General features: G+C 42.7%; 1 protein-coding gene and 1 long non-coding RNA gene across 3 annotated transcripts in view; one reads left to right on the top strand and one right to left on the bottom strand.

Annotated features, from left to right (window-relative positions):
- Positions 1 to 27,381, top strand: part of DMAC2 (distal membrane arm assembly component 2) — an 87,565-nt gene that overhangs the window by 10,016 nt on the left and 50,168 nt on the right. The window lies entirely within an intron of this gene.
- On the bottom strand, positions 22,581 to 25,851 carry LOC144337540 (uncharacterized). Its single transcript, XR_013410746.1, has 2 exons — positions 23,839 to 25,851; positions 22,581 to 23,527 (listed from the first exon to the last, which is right to left on the bottom strand). It is a non-coding gene; the product is annotated as an uncharacterized LOC144337540 (long non-coding RNA).

Raw genomic sequence — 27,381 nt, 5'->3', positions numbered from 1 at the left:
CCCACTTCTGCCTCCGAGGTATGGACACCATCCTCTTCATCCTCATTCTTTTGACCCCCAGCTTCTTCAGAATCCTACCCTCTGTCTCATCTCATGAATCCTGTCCAGGTGTTTCTTGGCCGCTTCATCTGATACCCCTGACGTCACATGGCCAAAAGTCTACCCCTTCCCCAGCAACATGGGAAATAGACAAAATCCCAGGAATTTTACCTCAAAAGTGAGTGTGCCCACAGGGGCTCTTTTTATTATTATCATACTTTAAGTTCTAAGGTACATGTGCACAATGTGCAGGTTTGTTACATATGTATACGTGTGCCATGTTGGTGTGCTTCACCAGTTAACTCATCATTTACATTAGGTATATCTCCTAGTGCTATCCCTCCTCCCTCCCCCAACCCCATGACAGGCCCCGGTGTGTGATTGTTCATTTCCTATGAGTGATAACATGTTTTATTTGGTTATCTGTCCATGTGAGAGTTTGCTCAGAATGATGTTTTCCAGCTTCATCCATGTCCCTACATGAACTCATCTTTTTTATGGCTGCATAGTATTCCGTGGTGTATATGTGCCAAATTTTCATAATCCAGTCTATCATTGATGGACATTTGGGTTGGTTCCAAGTCTTTGCTATTGTGAATAGTGCTGCAATAAACATACGTGTGCATGTGTCTTTATATAGCATGATTTATAATCCTTTGGGTATATGTCCAGTAATGGGATGGCTGGGTCAAATGGTATTTCTAGTTCTAGATCCTTGAGGAATCGCCATACTGTTTTCCATAATGGCTGAACTAGTTTACAATCCCACCAACAGTGTAAAAGTGTCCCTATTTCTCCACATCCTCTCCAGCACCTGTTGTTTCCAGACTTTTTAATGATTGCCATTCTAACTGGTGTGAGATGGTATCTCATTGTGGTTTTGATTTGCATTTCTCTGATGGCCAGTGATGATGAGCATTTTTTCATGTGTCTGTTGGCTGCGTAAATGTCTTCTTTTGAGAAGTGTCTGTTCATATCCTTCACCCACTTTTTGATGGGGTTGTTTGATTTTTTCTTGTAAATTTGTTTAAGTTCTTTGTATATTCTGGATATTAGCCCTTTGTCAGATGGGTAGATTGCAAAAATTTTCTCCCATTCTGCAGGTTGCCTGTTCACTGTGATGGTAGTTTCTTTGCTGTGCAGAAGCTCTCTAGTTTAATTAGATCCCTTTTGTCAGTTTTGGCTTTTGTTGTCACTGCTTTTGGTGTTTTAGTCATGAAGTCCTTGTCCATGCCTATGGCCTGAATGGTATTGCCTAGGTTTTCTTCTGGGGTTTTTATGGTTTTAGGTCTAACACTTAAGTCTTTAATCCATCTTGAATTAATTTTTGTATAAGAAGTAAGGAACGGATCTAGTTTCAACTCTCTACATATGGCTAGCCAGTTTTCCCAGAACCATTTATTAAATAAGGAACCCTTTCCCCATTTCTTGTTTTTGTCAGGTTTGTCAAAGATCAGATGGTTGTAGATGTGTGGTGTTATTTCTGAGGGCTCTGTTCTGTTCCATTGGTCTATATCTCTGTTTTGGTACCAGTACCATATTGTTTTGGTTACCGTAGCCTTGTAGTATAGTTTGAAGTCAGGTAGCGTGATGCCTCCAGCTTTGTTCTTTTGGTTTAGGATTGTCTTGGCAATGCGGGCTCTTTTTTTATTGCATATGAACTTTAAAGTAGTTTTTTCCAATTCTGTGAAGCAAGTCCTTGGTAGCTTGATGAGGATGGCACTGAATCTATAAATTACCTTGGGCAGTATGACCATTTTCATGATATTGATTCTTCCTATCCATGAGCATGGAATGTTCTTCCATTTGTTTGTATCCTCTTTTATTTCACTGAGCAGTGGTTTGTAGTTCTCCCTGAAGAGGTCATTCCCATTCCTTGTAAGTTGGATTCCTAGGTATTTTATTCTCTTTGTAGTGATTGTGAATGGGAGTTCACTCAAGATTTGGCTCTCGGTCTGTTATTGGTATATAGGAATGCTTGTGATTTTTGCAAATTGATTTTGTATCCTGAGACTTTGCTGAAGTTGCTTATCAGCTTAAGGAGATTTGGGGCTGAGACTATGGTGTTTTCTAAATATACAATTCATGTCATCTGCAAACAGGGACAATTTGACTTCCACTTTTCCTAATTGAATATCCTTTATTTCTTTCTCTTGCCTGATTGCCCTGGTCAGAACTTCCAACACTATGTTGAATAGGAGTGGAGAGACAGGGCCTCCCTGTCTTGTGCCTGTTTTCAAAGGGAATGCTTCCAGTTTTTGCCCATTCAGTATGATATTGGCTGTGGGTTTGTCATACATAGCTCTTATTATTTTGAGATACGTTCCGTCAATACATAGTTTATTGAGGGTTTTTAGCATGAAGTACTGTTGAATTTTGTTGAGGGCCTTTTCTGTGTCTATTGAGATAATCATGTGGCTTTTGTCTTTGGTTCTGTTAATGTGATTGATTACATTTATCGATTTGCATATGTTGAACCAGCCTTGCATTTCATAGATGAAGCCAACTTGATCTTGGTGGATAAGCTTTTTGATGTGTTCCTGGATTTGATCTGTCAGTAATTTATTGAGGATTTTTGCATCGATGTTCATCAGGGATATTGGTCTAAAAATCTCTTTTCTGGTTGTGTCTCTGCCAGGCTTTGGTATCAGGATGATGCTGGCCTCATAAAATGAGATAGGGAGAATTCCTTCTTTTTCTATTGATTGGAATAGTTTCAGAAGGAATGGTACCAGCTCCTCTTTGTACCTCTGGTAGAATTCAGTTGTGAATCTGTCTGGGCCTAGACTTTTTTTGGTTGGTAGGCTATGAATTGTTGCTTCAATTTCAGAGCCTGTTATTGGTCTATTCAGGGATTCAACTTCTTCCTGGTTTAGTCTTGGGAAGGTGTTTGTGTCCAGGAATTTATCCAATTTTTCTAGATTTTCTAGTTTATTTGCCTAGATGTGCTTATGGCATTCTCTGATGGTAGTTTGTATTTCTGTGGAATTGGTGGTGATATCCCCTTTATCATTTTTTATTGCTTCTATTTGATTCTTTTCCCTTTTCTTCTTTATTAGTCTTGTTAGTGGTACATCTATTTTGTTGATCTTTTCAAAAAACCGGCTCCTAGATTCATTGATTTTTGAAGGGATTTTTGTGTCTCTATCTCCTTCAGTTCTGCTCTAATTTTAGTTATTTCCTGCCTTCTGCTAGCTTTTGAATTCATTTGCTCTTGCTTCTCTAGTTCTTTTAATTGTGATATTAGGGTGTCAATTTTAGATCTTTCCTACTTTCATTTGTGTACATTTAGTGCTATAAATTTCCCTCTACACACTGCTTTAAATGTGTCCCAGAGATTCTAGCACATTGTGTCTATGTTCTCATTGGTTTCAAAGAACGTCTTTATTTCTGCCATCATTTTGTTATATACCCAGTAGTCATTCAGGAGCAGGTTGTTCAGTTTTCATGTAGTTGAGGAGTTTTGAGTGAGTTTCTCAATCCTGAGCTCTAATTTGATTGCACTGTGGTCTAAGGGACAGTTTATTGTGATTTCTTTCCTTTTCCATTTGCTGAGGAGTGCTTTACTTCCAATTATGTGGTCATTTTTGGAATAAGTACAATATGGTGCTGAGAAGAATGTGTATTCTGTTGATTTGGAGTGGAGAGTTATGTAGATATCTATTAGGTCTGCTTGGTAGAGAGCTGAATTCAAGTCCTGGATATCCTTGTTAACCTTCTGCCTCCTTAATCTGTCTAATACGGACAGTGGGGTGTTAAAGTCTCCCATTATTATTATGTGGGAGTCTAAGTCCCCTTGTAAGTCTCTAAGGGCTTTCCTTATGTATCTGAGTGCTCCCATATTGTGTGCTTATATATTTAGGAGAGTTAGCTCTTCCTTTACCATTATGTAATGGCCTTCTTTGTCCCTTTTGATCTTTATTGGTTTAAAATCTATTTTATCAGAGACTAGGATTGCAATCCCTCCCTTTTTTTTTTTTCTTTTCATTTGTTTGGTAGATTTTCCTCCATCCCTTTATTTTGAGTCTATGTGTGTCTCTGCATGTGAGATCAATCTCCTGAATACAGCACACTGATGGGCCTTGACTCTTTTTTTTTTTTTTTTTTTTTTTTTTTGAGAGGGAGTCTGGCTCTGTCGCCCAGGCTGGAGTGCAGTGGCTGGATCTCAGCTCACTGCAAGCTCCGCCTCCCGGGTTTACGCCATTCTCCTGCCTCAGCCTCCCGAGTAGCTGGGACTACAGGCGCCCGCCACCTCGCCCGGCTAGTTTTTTTTGTATTTTTTAGTAGAGATGGGGTTTCACCGTGTTAGCCAGGATGGTCTTGATCTCCTGACCTCGTGATCCGCCCGTCTCGGCCTCCCAAAGTGCTGGGATTACAGGCTTGAGCCACCGTGCCCGGCCCTTGACTCTTTATCCAATTTGCCAGTGTATGTCTTTTAGTTGGGGCATTTAGCCCATTTACATTTAAGGTTAATATTTTTATGTGTGAATGTTATCCTGTGATTATGATGTTAGCTGGTTATTTTGCCCGTTAGTTAATGCAGTTTCTTCCTGGCATCAATGACCCTTACAATTTGGAATGTTTTTGCAGTGGCTGGTATCAGTTGTTCATTTCCATGTTTAGTGGCCTGGTGGTGACAAAATCTCTCAGCATTTGCTTGTCTGTTAAGGATTTTACTTCTCCTTCACGTATGAAGCTTAGTTTGGCTGGATATGAAATTCTGGGTTGAAAATTCTTTAAGAATGTTGAATATTGACCCCTACTCTCCTCTGGCTTGTAGAGTTTCTGCTGAGGGATCCTCTGTGAGTCTGATGGGCTTCCGTTTGTGGGTAACCTGACCTTTCTCTCTGGCTGCCCTTAACATTTTTTCCTTCATTTCAATCTTGGTGTATCTGACAATTATGTGTCTTGGGGTTGCTCTTCTTGGGAGTATCTTTGTGGTGTTCTCTGTGTTTCCTGAATTTGAATGTTGGCTTGCCTTGCTAGGTTGCAGAAGTTCTCCTGGATAATATCCTGAAGAGTGGTTTCCAGCTTGGTTCCATTCTCACCGTCACTTTCAGGTACACCAATCAAACGTAGATTTGGTGTGTTCACATAGTCCCATATTTCGTGGAGGCTTTGTTCATTTCTTTTTACTCTTTTTCCTCTAAACTGCTCTTCTTGCTTCATTTCATTAATTTGATCTTCAATCACTGATATCCTTTCTTCCACTTGATTGAATCAGCTACTGAAGCTTGTGCATGTATCACGTAGTTCTTGTGCCATGGTTTTCAGCTCCATCAACTCATTTAAGGTCTTCTCTACACTGTTTATTCTAGTCAGCCATTCATCTAATCTTTTTTCAAGGTTTTTAGCTTCCTTGCCATGGGTTCAAACATCCTCCTTTAGCTCAGAGAAGTTTGTTATTAAAAACTTTCTGAAGCCTACTTTTGTCAACTCATCAAAGTCATTCTCCATCCAGCTTTGTTCCATTGCTGGCGAGGGCTGTGATCCTTTGGAGGAGAAGGGGTGCTCTGATTTTTAGAATTTTCAGCTTTTCTGCTCTCGTTTCTCCCCATCTTTGTGGTTTTATCTACCTTTGGTCTTTGATGATGGTGACCTACAGATGGGGTTTTGGAAAGGATGTCCTTTTTGTTGATGTTGATGCTATTCCTTTCTGTATTTTAGTTTGCCTTCTAACAGTCAGGTCCCTCAGCTGCAGGTCTGTTGGAGTTTGCTGGAGGTCCACTCCAGACCCTGTTTGCCTGGGTATCACCAGCGGAGGCTGCAGAACAGCAAATATTGCACAACAGCAAATATTGCTGCCTGATTCTTCCTCTGAAAGCTACATCTCAGAGGGGCACCTGGCTGTATAAGGTGTCAGTTGGCCCCTACTGGGAGGTGTCTCCCATTTAGGTTAGACAGGGGTCAGGGACCTACTTGAGAAGGCAGTCTATCCGTTCTCAGAGCTCAAACACTGTGCTGGGAGAGTCATTGCTTTCTTCAGTGCTGTCAGACAGGGACGTGTAACTCTACAGAAGTTTCTGCTGCCTTTTATTCAGCTGTGCCCTGCCCCCACAGGTGGAATCTACAGAGGCAGGCAGGCGTCATTGAGCTGTGGTGGGCTCCACCCAGTTGGAGCTTCCAGGCCATTTTATTTTCCTATTGAAGCCTCAGAAATGGTAGATACCCCTCCCCCAGCCAGTCTGCTGAGTTGCAGTTTGATCTCAGACTGCTGCACTAGCAGTGAGCAAGGCTCCATGGGCATGGGACCCACTGAGTCAGGCACAGGATATAATCTCCTGGTAAGATCATTGGAAAAGCACAGTATTCAGGTGGGAGTGTCCAGATTTCCCTGGTACAGTCTGTCATGGCTTCGCTTGTCTAGGAAAGGGAAATCCCTAGACCCCTTGTGCTTCCCGGGTGAGGTGATGCCCCACCCTCCTTCAGCTAGCCATCCTTGACTGCACCCACTGTCCAATCAGCCCAATGAGATGAACCAGGTACCTCAGTTGGAAATACAGTAATCACCCATCTTCTGCATGGATCAGGATGGGAGCTGTAGACTGGAGCTGCTCCTATTCGGCCATCTTGGAGTGGCAATCAATGTTTGCTTTTTACATTTGAAAAAACTGCTGTCAGCTACCTAGGTATTAATAATTATTGCATCCTCTTGCTGATTCACCTCTTTATCATTAACTAGTGACCCTCCTTGTCTTTTGTTGTTACAGTCTGTGGTTCTAGTCTATTTTATCTAATATGAGTATAGCTACTCCAGCACTTTTTTGGTTTCCAGCTTCATGAAATATCCTTTTCTATTTCCCTGTTTTCATTTCCCTTTCAGTGTCTGTATAGGTGAAGTAGATTTCTTTAAGGCAGCATACAGTTGGGTCTTATTTCTTTATCCATTTAACCATTTAATTGGAGAATTTAGAACACTGTCAGCTTTACTATTCATAAGTAAAAACTTAAGACTGGGCTTAGTGGTGCACACCTGTATTTCCTGCAATTTAAGAGGGTCAGACAACCTGATCTCCTGGGGTCAGAAGTTCAAGACCAGCCTGGTCAACATGATGAAACCTTGTCTCTACTAAAAATACAAAAATTAGCCGAACATGGTGGCAAGTGACTGGCAAGTGACTGTAATCCAGTTTACTTGGGAGGCTAAGGCAGGAAAAGCTTGAACCCGGGAGGCAAAAGTTGCAGTGAGCTGAGATCACACAGACAAGTCATCTCCACTCTCCTCATCAGAACCTCTAGTTTACAGAATTTGTGAGCACAAATCAATGATGGTTATTTTTCTACTAATTAGGGATATTTTATTACACAGCAATAGACTTCAGCCAAAGGACTCATCGTATACTTACATGTCCCTGTCTGACAGCACTGAAGAAAGCAGTGACTCTCCCAGCACAGTGTTTGAGCTCTGAGAATGGATAGACTGCCTTCTCAAGTAGGTCCCTGACCCCTGTCTAACCTAAATGGGAGACACCTCCCAGTAGGGGCCAACTGACACCTTATACAGCCAGGTGCCCCTCTGAGATGAAGCTTTCAGAGGAAGAATCAGGCAGCAATATTTGCTGTTGTGCCCTGCAAGTTGACAGGGCTGGAATTATCACGGAAAAACTAAGGTGGCTATACTTGATTCCAAATGTCCAATTTTTCACAAATAAAGAAATTTGTCTTGTTTTTCCCCCCGAAATGAAGTTTTGCTCTTACGCCCAGGCTGGAGTGAAGTGGCACAGTCTCAGCTCACTGCAGCCTCTGCCCCCCAGGTTCAAGAAATTCGTCTTTTGAACAAGGAGACATTAAGGATACACTATGTGTATGCTAATGGTGTTTACAGGAGACTCAGAGAAGAGAGAAAGTCACTGGCCTCATGCAACTGATATTCTCAGGAGAAGAGAAAGGCAGTCAAGAAGGAAACATGTTGTATTTCAGATAGTTGTAAGTCCTCCACAAGAAAAGAAAGCACGTGAGGGACATAGGGAGTATGTCAACCATAAGGTTCCTGCTAATTCTATAAGTTGGTCAGGGATATCCTCCAAGAATAAGTGGCATCTGAGCAATCACCTGAAGGGAAGAAGGAAGGAAGGCTGTGCTTGGTGGCTCATGCCTGTAATCCCAGTACTTTGGGAGGCTGAGGAGGGCAGATCGCCTGAGCTCAGGAGTTCAAGACCCCCCAGGGCAACCTGGTGATACCTAGTCTCTACTAAAAATACAAAAAAAAAAAAAAAAAAAAAAAATTACCCAGGTGTGGTGGCGTGCAGCTGTAGTCCCAGCTTCCATTCCAAACTGATTTCTCTCTCTCTCTCTCTCTCTCTGTCTGTCTCTTTTATTTTTTGTAGAGATGGCATCTCACTCTGTCACCCAGTCATCAAGTAATTCTCTCATTCTTTCCTACTGTTTTCCAAAAGCATGGGAATTACAGGTGTGAACTACCCTGCCGGTCCTGAAAAATGTGATATTTGGGTTTTTCTGCTTGGCTTATTTTACCCAAAATAATGACCTCCAGTTCCTTACAGGTTGTTGCCAAAAACATGATTTTCTACTGTTTTATAACTGAATAGTATTCCAGTTTGTATATATACCACATTTTCTTTATTCATTCTTCTGTTGATTGACATGTAGGGTGATTCCACATCTTTGCCACTGTAAATAATGCTGCAGCAAATATATGTGTGCAGTTGTCGTTTTGATCTATTCCTTTGAGTAGATACCCAGTAGTGCAATTGCAGGACTGAATGCTTGTTTTATTTTTTGTTCTTTCAGAAATCTCCATAGTGTTTGCCATAAAATCTGTCCTAATTTACACTCCCAACAACAGTGTATAAGATTTCCCCTTTTCTCCATATTCTCACTAATATTTGTTATGTTTTTGTCTTTTTAATAATACCCATTCTGACCGGAGTAAGATATCTCATTGTCGTGGTTGTTGATATTTTTGAGACGGAGTCTCACTCTGTTGACAGACTCGAGTGCAGTGGTGCCATCTCAGCTCGCTGCAACCTCCACCTCCCGGGTTCAAGCAATTCTATTGCCTCAGCCTTCTGAGTAGCTGGGACTATAGGCGTGTGCCACCATGCCCGGCTAATTTTTTTGTATTTTTAGTAAAGACAGGGTTTCACCATGTTGGCCTGGATGGTCACAATCTCTTGAGCTAGTGATCCACCTGCCTCAGCCTCCCAAAGTGCTGGAATTACAGGCATGAGGCAGTGTACCCGGCCTCATTGTGGTTTTAATGAGCATTTCTCTGTTGACTCATGGTTTGGAGCATTTTTTTGAAATATCTTTTGGCCATTTGTATGTGCTCTTTTAAAAACTGACTCCTGTCCAGGAGTAGTTGCAAACACCTGTAACCCCAGAACTTTGGGAGGCTGAGGCCAATGGATCACTTGAAGCAAAGAGGTAGAGACCAGCCTGGCCAGCAAGGCAAAAGCCCGTCTTTACTAAAAATACAAAAAATCAGCCACGTGCTGTGGCTCGTGCCTGTGGTGTGAGTTCCTCAGGTGGCTAAGGCACAGGAATTGCTTGAACCCAGTAGGCACAGGTTGCAGTGAACCAAGATGATGGCACTGCACTGCAGCATGGGTTATAGAGCAACACCTGTCTCAAAAAAAAAAAAAACAAATGAATTAATAAATAAAATAAAAAATTTAAAAATTGTCTCTTTGTGTCCTTCGCCCACTTTTTAATGGGATTCTTTGGAATTTTCTGTTGTTTACTCTGGGTATTAGTCCTTTGTCAAAGGAAAAGTTTACAAATAATTTATCCCATTCTGCGGTTGGTCTGTTCACTCTGTTAAGAGGATTATTTCTTTGGCTGTGCAGCAGCTTTTTGTTTCAGTAAAGCTTTTGAATTTATAGAATTAAAATGTTCAGTTTGGTTTAAATTTGCATTGGTCTATTTTCGGTTTTGTTGTCTTTACTTTTGAAGTCTTACTCTTGAACTCTTTACTAGACAATAACCAGAAGAGTTTTCTCTAGGTTTCTTCTCATATTTTTATTATTTCAGTATATATATTTAAGTCTATAATTCATCTTCTATTGATCTTTGTAAATATTGTGAGAAAGAGGAGTCCAGTTTTATTCTTCTGCATATGACAATTCAATTGTACCAGCACCAATTATTGAAAATGGTGTGCTTTCCCCAATGTATATTCTTATCAGCTTTGTCAAAGATCATTTGGCTATAAATGTGTGGCTTTCTTCCTGGGCTTTCTAGTTTGTTACATCAATCCATGTGTCTATTTTTATACTACTACCATGCTGTGTTGGTGACGATGGCTTTGGAATACAGTTTGAAGTCAAGAAATGTGATGCTCCCAGCTGTGTTTATTTGCTTCGGAAAGGCTGAGTCGACAACTGCAGAGATGAAGCTTCCCCTCCTCGCAGCAGCTCCCCCTCCTCGCAGGAGCTCCTTCCAGAAAAAGATCACGATTCCCACTGACCATACTGACCATATAACCACATCTGGAGTTCCTGAAATACCCAAAGGGAGGCTCTACCCAGTGAGGAGGGATGAATCAGGGTCCCACTTAAGGAATCTCTCTGGCCACAATCAGGCGCAGCAGCTATGCTACCTTGTGGGGGACCAGACCACCTGGACTCCCTGGAGCCTGCAGGCTAGAGTGTCTGAGTCCTTGGAAACACAGAACTGGAGGCTGCCCTCACCTCCCCAGAAAACTGTAGTCTCAGACAGTCTCCAGCCTATTACCACTGGTTGGCTGGTATTCCAAGCCAGTGGGTCTTAACTTGAGAGGTGCCATGGAAGTGGGGCCCACAGAATGAGGATCCTTGGCTCCCTGGATTGAGCTCCTTTCCTAAGGGAATGTACAGTTGGAACTCCCGCCTTGCCTGGCTTTCCAAGGCCAGAGTATATAAAACTCCTATGTCTCTCTGAGTCTCTGAGCGGCTGTTCTGGCAACATTCTACATGGCTCTGTGTATCTGTCCCAAGACAGACCCTTATGGCATGAGCTAATGGGAGGATCTCCTGATCCATGTGTTGCAAAGATGCATGGGAGAAGCATGGTTTGCGGGTAGGGGTCGTGCACTCACTCGCTGCTTCTCTTGGCTGTAGGTGAAGGTTTCTTTTGCTCTGTGCAGATACCAGGTGCGTAATCACCCACCCCCTTTGTTTCTTTTCCTGGGTCAACTAGTTTGCCTAGTCAGTCCCAGTGTAGGAACCTGGATATTTCAGTTCAAAGTGCTGAATTCACCACACTTTTCATTCAGTGGAAGGCAGCTGCTTCTAATTGGCCACCTTGGCCTCTCCCCTTCAAGTCACTTTCTATAAAATGCCTGCCTCTCCGGGAATATCCATTACTTAACTTCACCTGAAACAAACAGAAGGCTCATTTCACTTATCATGGGCTCACTTACTTCACCTATAATGAACGTGCCATGGAAATGCTAGTGGATGACGTGGTCCATTTTCTTAGGATGAGATAGAAAAATGGTGTATGGCTTTTGAATCTAATTAAAATTTTAGTTTGGTTTAAATTTCCATTGGCCTATTTTTTGTTTTGTTGCCTGCACTTTTAAAGTCTTACTCATGAACTCCTTACTAGACAATGACCAGAAGAGTTTTCCCTAAGTTTCTTCTCACATTTTTACCATTTCAGTACATACATTAAAGTCTACAATTCACTTTAAATTGATTTTTGTAAACATGGTAAGAAATAGGAGTTCAGATTTATTCTTCTGCGTATGACAATGCAATTGTCCAAGTACCAATTACTGAAAAGGGTGTGCTTTCCCCAGTGTATATTCTTGTCAACTTTGTCAAAGATCAGTTGTCTGTAAATGTGTGACTTTCATTCTGGGTTCTCTCGTCTGTTACATCAATCTGTGTGTCTACATTTATACTTGTACCATGCTGTATTGGTGACTATGGCTTTGTCACATATTTTAAAGTTGGGAAACGTGACTCTCCCAGATTTGTTCATTTGCTTCAGCTGAAAAGGCTGAGTCCACAATTACAAAGATGGCAGCTGCCCATCCCCGGAGGACCTCCAACCCAGAAAGAGATCAGGCTTCCCACCAACCCTGTAACCCTGGCTGGACTTCCTGGAATTCCAACAGAGAGGACCTTCCCAGTAAGGTGGGATGAATCAAGGTCAAATTTAAAGAAACAGTCTGGCCACTGTCAGGCACAGCAGCAGTGCTGCCTTGTGGGGGAGCCCTCCTGCTCCAGACCAGCTGGACTCCCTGGAGCCCGAAGGCTAGATTATCTGAGTCCACGGAAACAGAGATGGTGGCCGCCCCAACGACCCAGAACTCGGTAGTCTCAGGCACTTGGCTTGGTATCTTGCCACTGCTTGGCTGGTATTCCAAGCCAGTGGGACCTGAGAAATGCTGTGAAGGTGGGGACCACAGGATGAAGCTCTCTCGCTCCCTGTGATATGGCTGTGATGAGTGGAGGACCACCAGGGCTCATGTCTCACACCGAATTGGAGAAAATGACACAAACACATATACAGTGGTTGTTTTTATTATTATTATTATTATTATTATTATTATTATTATACTTTAAGTTCTAGGGTACATGTGCACAACGTGCAGGTTTGTTACGTATATATACACGTGCTATGTTGGTGTGCTGCACCCATTAACTCATCAGTTACATTAGGTATATCTCCTAATACTATCCCTCCTCCCTCCCAACTCCCCATGATAGGACCTGGTGTGTGATGCTCCCTGTGTGCATCTCCCTGTGTGATGCTCCCTGTGTGATGCTTCCTGTGTCCAAGTGATCTCATTGTTCAATTCCCACCTATGAGCGAGAACATGCGGTATTTGGTTTTCTGTTCTTGTGATAGTTTGCTGAGAATGATGGTTTCCAGTTGCATCCATGTCCCTACAAAGGACATGAACTCATCCTTTTAAATGGCTGCATAGTATTCCATGGTGTATATGTGCCACATTTTCTTAATCCAGTCTGTCACTGATGGACATTTGGATTGATTCCAAGTCTTTGCTATTGTGAATAGTGCTGCAATAAACATACGTGTGCATGTGTCTTTACAGCAGCGTGACTTATAATCCTTTGAGTATATCCTCAGTAATGGGATGACTGGGTCAAATGGTATTTCTAGTTCTAGATCCTTGAGGAATCACCACACTGTTTTCCACAATGGTTGAACTAGTTTACAGTCCCAACAGTGTAAAAGTGTTCCTATTTCTCCACATCCTCTCCAGCACCTGTTGTTTCCTGATTTTTTAATGATTGCCATTCTAACTGGTGTGAGATGGTGTCTCATTGTGGTTTTGATTTGCATTTCTCTGATGGCCAGTGATGATGAGCATTTCTTTCATGTGTCTGTTGGCTGTATGAATGTCTTATTTTGAGAAGTGTCTATTCATATCCTTTGTCCACTTTTGATGGGGTTGTTTTTTTCTTGTAAATTTGATTGAGTTCTATATAGATTCTGAATATTAGCCCTTTGTCAGATGAGTAGATTGCAAAAATTTTCTCCCATTCTGCAGGTTGCCTGTTCACTCTGATGGTAGTTTCTTTTGCTCTGCAGAAGCTCTTTAGTTTAATTAGATCCCATTTGTCAATTTTGGTTTTTGTTGCCATTGCTTTTGGTGTTTTAGACATGAAGTCCTTGCCCATGCCTATGTCCAGAATCGTATTACCTATGTTTTCTTCTAGGGTTTTTATGGTTTTAGGTCTAACATTTAAGTCTCTAATCCATCTTGAATTAATTTTTGTATAAGGAGTAAGGAAAAGATCCAGTTTCAGCTTTCTACTTATGGCTGGCCAATTTTCCCAGCACCATTTATTAAACAGGGAATCCTTTCCCCATTTCTTGTTTTTGTCAGATTTGTCAAAGATCAGATGGCTGTAGATGTGTGGTATTATTTCTGAGGGCTCTGTTCTGTTCCATTGGTCTATATCTCTGTTTTGGTACCAGTATCATGCTGTTTTGGTTACTGTAGCCTTGTAGTATAGTTTGAAGTCAGGTAGCGTGATGCCTCCAGCTTTGTTCTTTTTGCTTAGGATTGTCTTGGCAATGCAGGCTCTTTTTTGGTTCCATATGAACTTTAAAGCAGTTTTTTCCAATTCTGTGAAGAAAGTCATTGGTAGCTTGATGGGGATGGCACTGAATCTATAAATTACTTTGGGCAGTATGACCATTTTCACAATGTTGATTCTTCCTATCCATGAGCATGGAATGTTCTTCCACTTGTTTGTGTCCTCTTTTATTTCACTGAGCAGTGGTTTGTAGTTCTCCTTGAAGAGGTCCTTTACATCCCTTGTAAGTTGGATTCCTAGGTATTTTATTCTCTTTGAAGCTATTGTGAATGGGAGTTCATTCATGATTTGGCTCTCTGTTTGTCTGTTACTGGTGTATAAGAATGCTTGTGATTTTTGCACATTGATTTTCTATCCTGAGACTTTGCTGAAGTTGCTTATCAGCTTAAGGAGATTTTGGGCTGCGACAATGGGTTTTCTAAAGATACAATCATGTCGTCTGCCAACAGGGACAATTTGACTTCTTCTTTTCCTAACTGAATACCCTTTATTTCTTTCTCTGGCCTGATTGCCCTAGGCAGAACTTCCAACACTATGTTGAATAGGAGTGGTGAGAGAGGGCATCCCTGTCTTGTGCCTGTTTTCAAAGGGAATGCTTCCAGTTTTTGCCCATTCAGTATGATATTGGCTGTGGGTTTGTCATAAATAGCTCTTATTATTTTGAGATATGTTCCATCAACACCGAATTTAGTCATGCAGTTTAATAGGCAAGAAAGAATGAAGAGTACCCCATACTGAGACAGAGGGAGGGTGGCTCCAAAGCCAAAAGAGGAAACCCGGAGTGCTGTGGATACCAATGAGTTATATGAAGAAACTGGAAGACGTGGTGTCTGATTTGCATAGGGTTCAGGGGATTGGTTTGACCAGGCATGTCATTTATGTAGCCCACAAAAAAACTGGCCCTCCCACCCTATCCTGTGAATAGGCACTTTCCAGTCACCCTGATTTCCTACACACATGGGGATATGTGGGGGTGGCTATATTGCCAGGCACACGTGGGGGCAAGGGTCAGAAAAGGGCGGGAATCGCCATGTTTGGGTGGATTCAGTTTCTAATGGCCGGAATTTGCAGATCAAGGTTACTGGAGAACTCTAAAAGTCGGGCTTTCCTGCTAGACAAGACCCATTTCTGGAGCTGCTTAAAAAGAAACAAAACTTCCTATGGACCCCTTTTCCTCCCTGTCTGCCTAAAATAACTTCTTAACGACTCCTATGACACCTGAATTCAGCCCCCTTCCTGGGGGAATGTACCAACGGAACTCCTGCCTTTCCTGGTTTCTCAAGGCTGGATTGTGTAAACCTCCTGGGTCTGAGTCTGTCTGAGCGACTGCTCTGCCAACTCACGAGAGTTGTGACATCAGCTCATGTGAGAATCTCCTGATTAATTGGTTGCAAAGATCCATGGGAAAAACATGGCTTCTGGGGCGGGGTCACACACTCACTGCTTCCCTTGGCTGTGCGAGAAAGTTCCTTTGGCTCTGTTCTGATATGGCGTGGTTCATCACCCACCCCCGTTTTCTTTGTTCTCCTGAGTCAAGTTGTTTGCCTAGTCAGTCCCAATGTGAGAACCTAAATATTTCAGTTCAGGCGCTTATGGTGAAATTCGCTGCGATTTTCATTCAGGGGAAGGCAGCCGCTTCTTATTCGCCATCTTGGCCGTCCCCTCCATGTCACCTCTGCACTTCTAGTTGGCCATCTCGGCCACTTCCTCCACGTCACTTCCTACAAAATGGCCACTTCTAATTGGCCATCTTGGCCCCCCTCTTCCACGTCACCTTCTGTAAAATGGCCCCCCTCTCCAGGAATGACACCATTATATATCTTTACCTGAACCCAGCAGCACGCTCATTACACTTTTCATGGGCTCATTTACTTCACGTATAACGAAAGCGGCCATGGAAACGCTAGTGGATAAAGTGGTCGATTTTCTGATGGATGAGATAGAAAAATGGTTTGCTGACCAATTAATGACATATGTCTCAAAACTAGTAATGAGACTCTTAATCGCTGGGTTGAAGGTTCTAATCAAGAAGATGCTCTTCTATATATTGAACAAAATAGCTTCCCTTGCTTCTGAAACACTTCGAAACATCTTACGTTTCCTGAAGAAGATGATGCCTTGACAAGCGGCACAGGTAAGGTTTACTTTCCGTTCATAAATATAGCACGATATTTGCACAATTGTCGGAAACCTTATCAGAAAATGAGTCTTGCATGTTTCCTTTAATTTTAGGATGAAGAGGGTGATCCGGAAGAGTTACTCGGCTTTGGTGTTTAAACAACCACCAGGAAATTTTGATTACCGTTCTCTCCGGAGCTCCTCTCTTTCCCCAGAGAAACAAAAGCATCAACACTAAAAAAATAAAGTGTTATTTGTATAGAATGAGGTCTCATGGTTGTTTATGCAGTGGGTCGCTGCTCAGGACAGGGTGAGTCTCTGGGTTGTGCACTGAGAAGGGGAGGCCGTCAAGCTAGAAAAGAATCCATTGCAGGGGACACCTCCATGGGGTCTGGGGGGCTGAGGATGAGGAGCTGGACTGGGTCTAGGGAAGGAGGAGGTTTCAGAGGGTGAAATTCAGTAAGTAAATTCTGGGGGTGTTTGAGAACTTCCTCCCTCAGAAGGAGAAGATTCAGGGAGGAATAAGGACAAACCGTGGGTGCCTTGAGGGGCATTTAGTAATTTAAGACGACTCTATCAGGAAGCAGAGTGACAATGGCCTCCTTGAGGACTGAGACCCCTGAATAAATGAGGCCCAGATCCAGTCCATGGGGGATGAGACCTTCAAGGGACATATTTTGGTTGGGACAGAGGAAAAGTGCAGTTCTGCAGCTGTAGATGAAGCCCTGGCAGTGTGAAAGCGGCCTTGGAGGGGCCCTGTGCACTGTGAATGCTTTTGAGCCCCCATCCCCTGTCCCCGCCTCTTTTTCTGGATTTTTCGGGCTCCGCCGTCTCCGCCATCTTCTGAGCACTCCACGCTGCCACCTTCACGTTTCTCTAATGGCCTCCAAGTACTCCAAAATCTTTCGGATCTGTGCCCCTACCCCTGTTTTTAGCATGTTTTGGGACTCCAGGTCCCTGAAGGTTTCTGGCCTGAAATCCACCTCCCCAGCCTCATGGATTCTGCTCTAGAGACTCCGCACTCCGCAGGGTTCCCAGGCCCCAAGGGACAAAAAAGTGATCTGTGCACTTCAGGGCTCCACACTCGGCAAGGCCTTTCAAGCCCTCAGAGTCCCCTCCTCAGGTTTCTTCACATTTCTGGACTGTAGTCACTCCATAAATGCCGGGATCTGATCCCCACCCCAGTGATTTGTTTTAGTTCCATGAGTGATGCTAACTGAATAGTCATCCTGAGAGTGATGAGAGGTTTTGAATTTGCGGCAAGTTTTAGAGTAGTGTGAGTGGCCTGAGATCGCGAAATTGGGGCTAGCGTTGGATGTGAGGTTAGGCTGGTGGAAAAATTTGCCCAGAACCAGAGGAGTGTGGGCTCACTGCGCGTGGTTAGGATCAGAACAGAATTGTACGGATGTATAGCTTTGGGGTAAAGAATAACATGGTTCAGAAGTGTATGTATTAGTCTGTTCACGCATTGCTATAAATAGTTACCTGAGGCTGGGTAATTATTTATAAAAACTCAGGTTTAATTGGCTCATGGTTCCACAGGCTGTACAAAAATCATGATGCTGGCCATCACCTCAAGTTCTGGGGAAGCGTCAGAAAACTTAGAGTAATGGCAAAAAGTACAAGGGAATCAGGCTCATCTTCCATGGCCTGAGCTGGAGAAAGTGGTAGGAGAGGTGCTACACACTTTCAAACAACCAGATATTTTTAGAACTCTATCACCAGGCAACACCTACAGTATGGTGCTAAATTATTCATGAAATATCGACCCCCATGATCCTCTCAATTCTCACCAAAGTCCAACCAGCCCCACCTCCACCACTGGGGATTACAATTTCACGTGAGGTGTGACTGGGGACACAGATCCTAACTCAATCAGTGGCATCCTGGATAGGGTCTAGTATAGAAGAAGAACCAGGAGTTGACTATGATCCTTAAGACTGCCCACAATGGCCAGGCAGGGTGGCTCATGCCTGTAATTCCAGCACTTTGGGAATCCAAAGTGGGTGGATCACCTGAGGTCAGGAGTTTGAGACCAGCCTGGCCAACATAGTGAAACCCTGTCTCTACTAAAAATACCAAAAAAAAAAAAAAAAAAAAAAAAAGACAAGTGTTATACTAGATGCCTGTAATCACAGCTACTCCGGAGACTGAGGCAGGAGAATCGCTTGAACCTAGGAGGCGGAGGTGGCAGTGAGCCCCAATCGCACTACTAAACTCCAGCATGGGCAACAATACCAAAACATCATCTCAAAAAAAAAAAAAAAAAGACTGCCTATGACCAGTGAGAGGGACACCAGCATCGCTGAGACGCAAGTGCTGGACATTCTTCATAGGTCAGAGCTCAAAGCAGGCCACACTGTTACAGAGATGGGCTCCATTCATAGCACCGAAGTGGTGAGATGTGGGAATGGCAGAGGCCAGCACTTTGCCATCAATGCAAGGTGGGTATAAGAAGCTGGCACCAGTGCTAGAGTGCGTCAAGGGAGGACTGCTTTGCAATATCTAGCACTTACCTCTTAGAATAGGTTTCATTAGGGACAACAGATACAAATGGCAGACAACTATGTCCCTTCACTAACAAGAAATAGAAGTCATCAAGATGAACAGAAAGCAGATGTCAGCAGCCCTCATATAAAGTCATCATACTTTATCCAGGTAAAACCTGAGACAGTTCTCACACAAGAAGGCCTAACCCAAAGAGACTGGGTTCTCATGAGGCAGGTTCATGCAAAACCAAGGGAAGCTTACAACTTTGGGATTCTCCAGTTTCCCTTGGAAAAGACCTACAATCATTTGCTTAAGTAAATGAGCACTGAACAAAGGTGAGTATTGTTATCTTTCAGAAGCTCTTGGCCATGAAGGTCTTGTTGGCATAAAACCCATGGTTTGGAAACATCACCATGACCCCTGTTAGAGTAATGGCCTAGGGCGATGGTCAGGAAACTGATGTATTCCTTGCCAACTTCTGCCTCTAAGTGTGTGCACTCTGTTCATGAACCTCTCTCCTCTATAGTTATGTTCCCAGGATCTCATGTACAATCAGGAGTCATAGACTTAGAAAAGGCAAAAATACAGTGTTTCTGTGGCCTGTGAGATATGACTTATAATTCTAGGAAAAAAAGAATTGCAGATGGAAAGCCTAAATCTGTCAATGCTCACCCAAGACAATATAATCAATAAAAATCAGTATCAACTCCCAAGGCAAATTATTTCTTGTATATAGATGGCAGAGATGATCACCACCATCAAAAACTCAAGGACCAGTGCTGTTGGTCCGGTCATCTCTTTCATGGAATTCACCAGTCTGGTATCTTCAAAATCCAGAAGGATGATGGCAGATGGCAGGAAACTAATGTGAACACCACCAGTTGTACCTCCACTGTAGCAGCAGTAATGGATGTTATCTCTTCATTATAATATCCAGGGAGAGGGAGAGGATGATATTATTCCCAATACTCTAAACACCCTGAGTGTACAGCCTCTGTGATATTTTTTATAATATCTGGGGGGGACAGAATTGTATTACTCCTAATATCTCAGGGGACGTGCCCCTCTGTGATAATGTTCCCAATACACAGGAGGGGAGATGATATTACTCTTAATATCACAGGGAGTGTACACCCCACTGTAATATTGTTTATAATATCTGGGGAGGGGGAGAGAATGATATTACTCCCAATATCACAAAGTGTACACCAACCTGTGATATTATTTGTAATATCCGTAAGGGGAAGAATAATATTACTCTCAATGTCACAGGAAGTGTACACCCTTCTGTGATATTGCTCAAAAGATCCAGTTATGGAGAGGATGATATTACTCTCAATATCTTAAACACCCTGTATGTAAACCCTCTGGGATGTTCCTCATAATATCCAGAGGGAGAGAGGATGATATTACTCCCAATATCGCATGAGGTGTACACCCTTCCTGTTATATTGTTTCTGATATCTAGGAAGGGAGAGGATGATATTACTCCCAATATCGCAGGGGGTTTACACCCCACCAGTGATGTTGTTCCTAATATCCTGGATGGGAGAGGATGATATTACTCCCAATGTCACAGGGGATGTACACCTTCCCTGCAATATTGTTCGTAATATCTAGAAAAAGAGAGGATAATATTATTTTCAACATTGCAGTAGGTGTACACCTTCCTTGTTACATTGTTGCTAATATCTAGGGTAAAAGATGATATTACTACCACTATTGCAGAAGGTGTACACCCCCCCGTGATATTGTTCCTAATATCCAGAAAAGGAGAGGATGATATTACTCCCAATATTGCAAGGGGTGTACATTCACCCTGTGATATTGTTCCTAATATCCAGGAAGAAAGAGAATGATATTACCCTTAATATCAAAGGGAGCGTCCCCCGCCCATGATATTGTTTCTAATAGTCAGGAAACGGAAGGATGATATTGCTCCCAATATCTCAGGGGTTGTACACCCTCCTCTTGTGATATTGTTCCTAACATCCGGGGGAGGTGAAATAGTATTATTCCCAGTATCACAGGGGGTGTACACACCTGTCGTGATATTGTTCCTAATTCCCATGGGGGAAAGGATGATATTACTCTCAATATCTCAGGTGAATGTACACCCTCCCTGTGATATTGTTCCTAATATCCAGGGTGGAAGAGGATGATATTACTTCCAAAATCACAAAGGGTGTACACCCCTCTTGTGATGTTGTTCCTAATATCCAGGGGGAAGCGGATAATATTACTCCCAATATCACAGGGGATTTACACCCCCCTTGTGATATTGTTCCTAATATCCAGGAAATGAAACGATGATATTACTGTGAATATTCCAGGGGGTGTCCTCCCCTCTGTGATATTGTTCCTAATATCCAGGTTGGGGAGACGATGATATTTCTCCAAATATCGCAAGGGGTGTACACCAACCCTATGATATTGTTCCTAATACCCATCGGGGGAGAGGATGATATTACTCCCAATATCAAAGGGGGTGTACACTACCTTTGTGATATTGTTCCTAATATCCATGAAGAATGAGGATGATTATTACTTTCAATATTGCAGGGGACGTACACGCTTCCTGTTATGTGGCTCCTAATATTCAGGCGAAAAGAGGATGATATTACTCCCAATTTCGAATGGTGTGTACACCCACCCTGTGATTTTTTTTTTTTTTTTGAGACAGAGTCTTGATCTGTTGCCCAGGCTGGAGTTCAATGGCACAATCTCGGCTCACTGCAACCTTTGCCTCCCAGGTTCGAGCAATTCTCCTGCCTCACCGTCCGGAGTAGCTGTGATTACAGGTGCCTGTTACCACGCCCGGCTAATTTTTGTATTTTTAGTAGAGACACGGTTTCACCATGTTGGTCGGGCTGGTCTTGAATTTCTGACTTCAAATAATCCACCCGCCTCGGCCTCCCAAAGTCCTGGGATTACAGGCATAACTTTCCCTGTGATATTCTTCCTAATATTCCAGAAAAAAGAGGATATTACTCCCAATATCGCAGGAGGTGTACACTCCCCCTGTGATATTGTTCCTAATATTCAGAGGGGGAGAGGATGATATTATTTTCTGTATTGCAGAAGTTGTACACCTCCCCCGTGATGTTTTTCCTAATACCCAGTGGGGGAGAGACTATTAGTCGCAAAATCACAGAAGGTGGAAACCCCCGTTTGATATTGTTCCTAATATTGGGGGGTGGGGAGAGAATGATATTACTCCTAGTATCTCAGGGCATGTACACCCCCACTGTGATATCATTCCTAATATCCAGAACGGGAGGGAATGATATTACTCCTAATATCACAAAGGGTATACACCCCTGCTGTGATATCGTAAATATTCTGTGTGTACACTCCCCCGTGTTATGGTTTGTAATATCCAGGGGGGAGAGGGTGATATTTACCCCCATATTATGGGGGATGTACACCCTTCTGTGATATGGTTCATTATATCCAGGGAAGAAAAAGGTAATATTGCTCCCCATATCGCGGAGAGCGTACACCCCCATGTAATATGGTTCGTAATATCCAGGAGTGGAAAGGATGATATTGCTCCTTATATCAAGGAAGGTGTACACCTTATTGTTATATGGTTTGAAATATCCAGAGGAGGAGAAAGTGATATTGCTCCCCATATCGCGGAGGGTGTAAATCCCCCGTGATGTGATTGGTAATATCCAGGAAAGAAAAGGGTGAAATTGCCCCCAATATCGCGGGGGGTATACTCCCTTCTTTGATATGGTTCATAATATCCAAGAGGGGAGATGGTGATATAGCCTGCCCTATCGGGGAGGGTGTTCACCCTCCTGTGATATTTTTCGTAATATCCAGGGAAAGAGAGGATGATGTTACTCCCAATATCGCAGAAGGTTTACACCATTCTGTGATATTGTTCGTGATATCCAGGGAAGGAGAAGATGATATTACTACCAATATCGCAGGGGGTGTAGAACTCCTGTGATATTTTTTGTAATATCCAGGAAAGGAGAGGATGATATTACTCTAATATTGCAGAAGGTTTACACCCCTATGTGATATTGTTCATAATAACCAAGGAAAAAGAGGATGATGTTACTCCCTATATCACAAAGGGTGTATACCCATTTGTGATATTGTTCATAATATCCAGGGGGAGAGAGGATAATATTACTCCCAATATAGCAAGGGGTGAAAACTCCCCTGTGACATTGTTCATAATATTTAGGGAAAGAGAGGGTGATACTACTCCGAATATCACAGTGGGTGTACACCCCCCTATGATATTGTTCCTAATATCCAGAAGGGGACAGGATCATATGATTACCAATATCGCAGAAGGTGTACACCTTCCTCTGATATTCTTCGTAATATCCAGATGGGGAGAGGATGATATTACTCCTAATATGACAGGGGGTGTACACCCCCTTGTTTTATTGTTTGTAATATTCAGGGGAAGAGACGATTGTATTACTCCCAATATCGCAGGGTGTGTACATCACTCTGTGATGCTGTTCATAATATCCAGGGGAGAAGAGGAAGTGTACACCCTCCCGGTGATATTGTTTGTAATATCAAGAGGTAAAGAGGATGATATTACTCCCAATATTGCAGGGTGCGTACACCTTTTTGTGATATTGTCGTAATATTAAGAAGGGGAGAGGATGATGTTACTAACAATATCACAAAAACTGTACACTCCCTGTGATATTGTTCATAATATCCAGGAGAAGAGAAGATATTACTCTCAATCTCGCAGAAGATATATACCACCCTGTGATATGGTTCATAATATCCTAGGGGAAAGAGGATGACATAACTCTCAATATCGCAATTCCCTGTGACATTGTTCATAATATTCAGTGGGAAAAAGGATAATATTACTTTCAGGCCGGGCGCGGTGGCTCAAGCCTGTAATCCCAGCACTTTGGGAGGCCGAGACGGGCGGATCACAAGGTCAGGAGATCGAGACCAGCCTGGCTAATACGGTGAAACCCCGTCTCTACTTAAAAAATACAAAAAACTAGCCGGGTGAGGTGGCGAGCGCCTGTAGTCCCAGCTACTCGGGAGGCTGAGGCAGGAGAATGGCGTAGACCCGGGAGGCGGAGCTTGCAGTGAGCTGAGATGCGGCCACTGCACTCCAGCCTGGGCGACAGAGCGAGACTCTGTCTCAAAAAAAAAAAAAAAATATTACTTTCAATATCGCAGGCGGTGTACACATTCCTGTGATATTATTTATAATATCCAGAGTGAGAGAATATATTGCTCCCAATATCACAGGAGGTGTACACTCCTCTGTGACATTGTTTGTAATATCCAGGGAGGGGAGAGGATACTATTACTCCCAATATCTCAGGGGATGAACACCCCCCCTTTGATATTATTCCTAATATTCAGAAGAGGAGAGGATGATATTACTTCCAAAATCGCAGGGGGGTGTACACTCCCTCTGTAATATTGTTTCTAATATTCATGAGTGGAAAGAAAGATATTACTCCCAATATTACAGGGGGTGTATACCACACTGTGATATTGTTCACAATATTCGGGGAGGGAGAGAATGATATTACTCCCAATATCAAAGTAGGTGTACATCTCCCTGTGATATTGATCGTAGTGTCCAGAAGTAAAGACGAGAACATTACTTCTAATATCACAGGGGATGTACACCTTTGAATACTGTTCATAATATTAAGGGGGGAGGGGATGATATTTCTCCCAATATCGCAAAGTGTGTGCACCACCTGTGACATAGTTCCAAATACCCAGAGGAAAAAAAGGATGTTATTACTCTTAATATCTCAGGGAGTGTACACCCTCCTGTGATATTGTTTGTAACATCCAGAAGAAAGAGGCTGATGTTACTCTTAACTTCACATGGGGTGTACTCCCCCCTGGATATTATTCATAATATCCAGGGGGGAAGTGGATGATATTAATTTCAATATTGCAGGGAATGTACACCCCTTGTACATTGTTCATAATATTTAGGGAGAGGGTGGAGTGTACACCCCACTGTGATATTGTTCGTAATATCCGGGAAAGGAGAAAATGACATTCCTCCCAATATGGCAGGGGGTGTACACCACCTATCATATTGTTCAAAATATCCAGGAGGAGTCCCAGCTACTCGGGAGGCTGAGGCAAGAGAACGGCGTAAACCCGGGAGGCGGAGCTTGCAGTGAGCTGAGATCCGGCCACTGCACTCCAGCCTGGGCGACAGAGCGAGACTCCGTCTCAAAAAAAAAAAAAAAAAAAATCCAGGAGGGGAGAGGATATGTCTCCAAGTATCACAAGGGATGTACACCCCACTGTAATATTGTTCCTAATATCCAGGGGGTAAGAAGATAATATTACTCCCAATACTGCAGGACATGTACACTCCCCTTATGATATTGTTCTTAAAACTCATGGGGAGAAAGAATATTTCTCCTAATATCACAGGGGGTGCACATCCACCCTGTGACATTGTTGCCAATACCTAGCAATGGAGAGGATGATATTACTTTCAATATCGCAGAGGATGTACATCCTTCTGTAACAATGTTCATAATATCCAAAGCAAGAGAGGATGATACTACTTCCAAAATTGCAGGGCGTGTACACCTCCCGATGATATTGTTCCTAATATCCAGTGGGGAAGAAGATGATAGTACTCCCAATATCGCAAAGGGTGTACACACCCCCTGTGATATTGTTCCTAATATAAAAAGAGGAGAGGATGATATTATTCCCAATATCACAGAAGGTGCAAAACCCCCTGTGATATTGTTCACAATATTTTGGGGGAGAGGATTATATTGCTCCCAATATCATAGGGTGTGTACATCCCCCTATGATATTGTTTGTAATATTCAATGGAAAAGAGGATGACATTTCTCCCTATATCACAGAAGGTGTACACCCCCCGTGATATTCTTTGTAATATCTAGAGGGGAAGAGGATGATATTACTACCAATAAAACAGGGGGTGTACACTTATTGTTATATTTTTTGTAATATTAAGGGGGGTAGAGAATGATATTACTTCAAATATCGCAAAGAGTGTACACTCCCTGTGATATTGTTCCTAATATCCCGAGGCGGAGAAAATGATGTGACTCCCAAAATCGCAGAGGGTGTACACCACCCTGTGATATTTTTTGTAATATCAAGAAGAGAACAAGATGATATTACATAATATCCACGAGGGGAGAGAATGATATTACTCTTAATATTGCAGAGGGTGTACACTTTCCTGTGATATTGTCCATCATATTTATGGTGGAAGAGTAGAGTATGATATTACTCCCAATATCGCAGGAGGTGTACACCCCCTTGTGATATTGTTTGTAATATCCAGGGAGGGAGGGGATAATATGAGCCTCAATATCACAGGGGGTGTTCACCCCGCTGTGAAATTGTTTGTAATATCCGGAAGAAAAGAGGATATTATTTCCAATATCCTAGAGAGTGTACACCCCCCTGTAATATTGCAGAGGGTGTACACCCCCCTGTGATTTGGTTAAGGGAGTGTACATGCCCCTGTGATTTTGTTCATATTATCTAGGGGGAAAGAGGATGATATTACCCCCAATATCACAGGAGGTGTAGAACCCCATATGATATTGTTCATAATATCCAGAAGGGGAGAAGATGATATTACTCCCAATATCATAAACACCCTGTGTGTACATCCCCCTGTGATATTGTTTGTAATATCCAGCAGGGAGAGCATGATATTCCTCCAAATATCACAGATAGTGTACACACCCCCATGATATTGTTTGGTATATCTGGAGGGAAAAGGATGATACTACTTCCAATATCACGGGGCCTGTACACCTTCCAGTGACATTGTTCCTAATATCTAGGGGGAAAGAGGACATTACTCCCAATGTCACAAGTGTGTACACACACCCCCGTGATATTGTTCCTCATATTTGGGAAGAAAGAGCATGATATTAATCCCAATATCACAGGGGATTTACACCCCTCACTGTGATATTGTTCCTCATATCCAATGTGGGACAGACCTATATTACTCCTAATATTGCAGGGGGTGTACACCCCTCCTTTGATATTGTTTTAATATCCAGAGGCAGAAAGAGTATCACTTCCAATAATGCAGGGTGTGTACACACACACTGATATTGTTCTTAACATTCAGATAGAGAAAGGACAACATTACTCTCAATTTGCAGAGTGTGTACCCCCTCCCTTGATATTGTTCCTAATATTCTTGGAGGAGGAGATGATGATATTACTCCCAACATCACAGGGTGTGTACACCCCCTTGTAATATTGTTCCTAATATACAAGGGGGAGAGGATGGTGTTACTCCCAATATTGCAAGGGGTGTACACCCCCCTTGTGATATTGTTCCTAATATCTCGAAGGGGAGAGAATGATATTACTCTCAATATAGTAGCAGGTGTACTCGTCCCCTGTGATATTGTTCCTAATATCCAGGTGACGAGAGAATAATATTACTCCCAATACCGCAGGATGTGTACATCCCCCTGTAATATTGGTTTTAATATCGGGGGTGGGGGAAGGATAATATTACTCCCAATATCACTGGGTATGTACACATCCCTTGTGGTATTGTTTCTAATATCCAGTGAAGAAGAAGATAATATTACTTTCAATGTCATAGAGGGTGTACACCATCTCTGTGATATTGTGCCCAATATCCAGGGGGGAAAGGATGATATTACTTATCAACATCCCATGATATTGTTTTTAATATCCAGGG

The sequence above is a fragment of the Macaca mulatta genome, chromosome 19, assembly GCF_049350105.2.
Source record: "Macaca mulatta isolate MMU2019108-1 chromosome 19, T2T-MMU8v2.0, whole genome shotgun sequence".
NCBI classification, from domain to species: domain Eukaryota; kingdom Metazoa; phylum Chordata; class Mammalia; order Primates; family Cercopithecidae; genus Macaca; species Macaca mulatta.
Note: the sequence above shows the minus strand (reverse complement) of the source record. Positions and strands in the feature narration are given on the sequence as shown.